This window comes from Babylonia areolata, chromosome 7, assembly GCF_041734735.1.
Source record: "Babylonia areolata isolate BAREFJ2019XMU chromosome 7, ASM4173473v1, whole genome shotgun sequence".
NCBI lineage: Eukaryota > Metazoa > Mollusca > Gastropoda > Neogastropoda > Buccinidae > Babylonia > Babylonia areolata.
Window position 1 is genome coordinate 11,762,981 of NC_134882.1, and position 4,371 is coordinate 11,767,351.

The 4,371-nt window shown below is 36.8% G+C and overlaps 1 protein-coding gene across 2 annotated transcripts in view; it reads left to right on the top strand.

Moving 5' to 3' along the window:
* LOC143283706 (GRB2-associated-binding protein 1-like) overlaps positions 1 to 1,828 on the top strand; it is a 27,493-nt gene extending 25,665 nt beyond the window's left edge. For both annotated transcript variants that reach the window (XM_076589952.1, XM_076589953.1), the window contains exon 7: positions 1 to 1,828. This exon is cut by the window's left edge and continues 8,852 nt beyond it. The gene's annotated coding sequence lies outside the window, so the exon portion shown is untranslated.
* The last annotated feature ends 2,543 nt before the right edge of the window (positions 1,829 to 4,371 follow it).

A 4,371-nucleotide genomic window follows, 5' to 3' on the forward strand; every position in this document is an offset into this window, starting at 1 on the left:
GGGCATTGTTTGATATATATATATTTTTGTGGAATGAAGCCACAACAACAACAAAAAAATTGAAGGAAGTGAAAGTGTATGTGTGTGTGGTCTTGATTAGCGGGGCATTGTTTGATATATATATATATTTTTGTGGAATGAAGCCACAACAACAACAACAACAACAACAAAAGTGAAGGAAGTGAAAGTGTATGTGTGTGTGGTCTTGATTAGCGGGGCATTGTTTGATATATATATATTTTTGTGGAATGAAGCCACAACAACAACAACAAAAAAAAGTGAAGGAAGTGAAAGTGTATGTGTGTGTGTTGTGCTTGCGTGTACGTGTGAGTGTGTAAAGTTTGTGTGCATGGAAGCGTACATGTGTGTGTAGTGGTTGACATGTTGAAGTTTTTTGTAATGTTGGCTTTATCAAGTTTATGGTATGTGGGCTGGTCATTATACCATTATCAGAAAGATGGAGTGGATTGACAGACAGATGCGCAACACCCCCTCCCCCCCCCCCCCCTCCTGCATTCCCCCTCCCCCCTCCGCCCAACCAGACATCCCTCACACACACACACACACACACACACACACACACACACTCACACACACACACTCCCACCCCTTACTTCAAAACCCTCAAATTGAATTTTTTTTCTAAGACAAAAAAGGACAAAAAAAAAAAGACATTAATGAATGGTTAGTACCTACTGATTTACTTGTTTGGTGGGAAGCCATATTAGAAAGAAATTTTTATTTTTGTGAAATCTGGATTTGTTCATTGAAGTAACTGAATTGAAAAGTCTGATTTCCTGCAGATATATTATTCACAGAGGCTCAGATGGTATGATCAATTTACAAATTAACTATTTATTAGTTGATTTTCTCTCTCACCCCCTCTCTCTCTATCTCTCCTTTCCTTTGAATATATGTGTGCTATTGTAACTAATGTAGATTAGCAAGGACAGATTGGAAGAATAGGCTAGTCCTAAGATCTTAATCCTTGAATAATAAAAAAACCATTTTGAATTCTGCTCTCTCTCTCTCTGTGTCCCTTTCCACCTCTATGTCTGTCCAGTTCCACAAAATAGTCTAGAACTCTTAGGATGTTATTAGTGTCTTTTTTTAAAAGTCATTTTTCCTTTGGAGAAAGGAGAAAGATCCAGAAATAGCTATTATTATTCTTTAATTGCTTTCATTGTTTCATTATTGCTTTTATCACATTGTTGATAATTATTTTTAAAAAAAATCGTTATTTACGATTGCTATGGGTATTCAGATATGCTGTTGTTGGCCCGGGAAATAAAAAGCAACAGCAAGAAAAATTTACAAGCTACAGTGTAATGCTGTACCCAGAGAATGAAAGCAAGGATATTCAAGCTGTTATTTCGTGTTGGAAACATAAAGGGAAGCAAGTTCAGTGTTAGAACAAGTCATGAACAGTGTGTGACCTCCCCTGAGTTCCTGTTCCTGCTTTGCTGGGATACTTATTTTGTTTAAAAACAAAAAGAAAACCAATTAACAACTGGAATGAATACAAATGAGACTCTTTGATTTTTGCATGACTGAAAGAAAAACTAAACATGGTACAACTGACATTTTGTCATAGGAATGTATTAAAATTTGTAACTTTTCAACCTCAAAATGGCTTTTTTGCTTACTTTTTGTAAGTGTATTTTGACTTGACAGTGTATGTTTTTTTTTTTAACAAAGAGAATCAAAATGTTACAGAATAGCATACTGTTTCTATGGCTTTTGGTGAATTTAAACTCACACCACACTCAAACATCAGCATATGCACCCATGCATAAACATATTTATACACCTGTTTTCAGAACACACATCTTTACACATGTCTGCATGCACAAGCGTGCATGCAGACACACACACACACACACACACACACACACACACACGTTTGCATTCCCCTTTCAACTATTTCTTCGCATACACATTTGCTATGTGCGTGAGAAAATGAAAATACATGTTTGTTGACTCTTGACTGAATGTAAATGTCACATGCACATGTAGTCATTTCTGGCTTCTGGTGTGGACATTTCAGTACTGCGTGAGCAAGACGTTTTTGACAGGTTAGTACGTACACACTGTGTGTGAATTCTCTAGATTGAACTTATGATTTAGAAAGAAAAAAAATTTACCTGATATTGACAAATGTAGTTCTGACTGATACCTGTTAATTTATTCTGACATCTCTTAGCAATACCTATCATTGTGAGCAACAGTGATTAACTTATGGTTATATACAGATTGGTTAGCAATACCTGTGAGTGTTTTTTTTTTAAGTTTTTTTTTTACCTGATACTGACATGATAACAAACACCTGTGAAGTTTTTAACCTTTGATACAAATATATCAGAAGTGCTGATGGATTTCTCCATCATGTGATGCATTTTAATCAGTGTGCGAAGTTAGTGTGATGATGGGTGTAGTTATGATGCTTCCTCCGTAAACCTGTGTGCATAGGTTTGATGCCTGGCTCGTGCTTAAAGAATAATGTATGGTGTCTTATATCTGCTTGGTTGTCAAGAGATATGATTGAGAGTGCCTCAAATCATCCCATTATAGTAATATAACACGTCAGCTTTCTGTATGTAGGAAAACGTGAGAGAGAGAGAAGGTGTGTGTGTGTGTGTGTGTGTGTGTGTGTGTGTGTGTGTGTTGTGAGATATACTCTTTGTTAGTGCTTTGTTATCATATCCCTTACCCAGTTGTCTTTACTCTACCATTCCCAGACTGATGAACATTGTATGATTAGGGAGTTGAAAGGTATCATAACCATCAGTTTACGCAATGTTGAATTTGGGTAGTATAATCCCTGTCTGACTCCGTTCTAGATTTTGAAAGGATCGTTTGTGAGGAAAGGAATTTTCTGGTTTTAGAAACCCGTGAAAAATTGCTGCAGCTATGTATGCAGACATTTATCTGGTACAGTGCTGTATGGAATGTGTTTTTTTCCTGTCAAAATCATTTCAGGTTTGCCTTTGCCAGTGGGTTTTTGTGTTTAACCTAAAATCACATTTTTCTTTTGTTTACATGTTCTCTGTATACTGTGCTCATGGTATTGTATTTCCTTTCTTCTTTTTCTTTGTCTTCTTCCTCATTTCTCCCTTTTCATTGTTCTTCTTTTTCTGGTGCTTTCTTCTTTGTCTGCAGTCTTTAGTCTACTTCCACTCTGTACATTCTTCTTTAGCCTTCCTCTGAGAATTGAAACTTGCAGACTGCCATTCAAGATCTAGTGAAATAGGGAATCCAAATGTCTGTGCCTGAATTGGTGGTTATACTGAATGTTGCCTCTTAATTTTTTACCAAGCTTTTTTTTTAAGTTTTATTTTTTAACTCGCAAATATCACTTCTGAATTTTCTAATACTGCCCTTCGAAATCTGGCCAAATGAAAGTGAGTTTTTTTGTTTTTTTTTAATAATATTTTTTATTTATTTATTTATTTTTTTAGCCACTCACCCTTCTGCTCTGTGATGAATTATTTTGTTGCTGATGTTAGCATACATCTGTGCCAGTGATCAGATATTCTGTTAGTAAACTCGTTCTGTGGTAAGAAGGGACAACAGGGGCATAGTCTGAAATACAGCAGATTGTTAGAAAAACTTACCCCCGAAAACGGAGTATGGCTGCCTGTATGGCAGGGTAAAAACGGTCATACACATAAAAGCCCACTTGTGTACATATGAGTGAACGGGGGGGAGTTGCAGCCCACAAACGAAGAAGAAGAAGAAGAAGTTAGAAAAACTTCATGATTTTGTATTAAAAACCCTCCCAAAAAACATGCAACATTTTCGGACTATTTCAGTGAATTTTCTTGCTATGGTTTCACAGCATGTGACTTCTTTCATACTCAAGTTCTATGATGGTTGGAGTGCAATCTTGAGAAGGTCTGTGGATACCTATTATCAACTTCACTGGAGAACATGTAGTTTGTGTGTTTTGGAAAATTATTTGAGCATCTGATTTTCCCACCAGACCTCTTGTGTTGGAAACTGAAATTATGTTTTTGTTAGAAATCAGCAGTGCAGCAAATTAGCACTTGGAGAATGCACACTTTATCCGTTACAAGTGGAAGCTGAGCTTATATGCTTACGTTTCACACATGCGAAACGAATTAAAATCAATGTTGCTTTCAATGTAAAAGCAATGTATGCTGGAACGATAATGGTTTGAGGTGGTCTTGTGTGCGTGTAAAAACCTCACAGTTGAATCACTGCTTTAACTGATCACGTCTTGCCTACCTCACAATTGCGTATATTAATGCTGCTGTGGTTTCATGCTACAATGTCTTTGCCTGTCTGTCTGCTTCGTCAGCAGTCTTTCTCTTGTGTGCACGTGCATAGCACATGCTTGCACATCTGCAC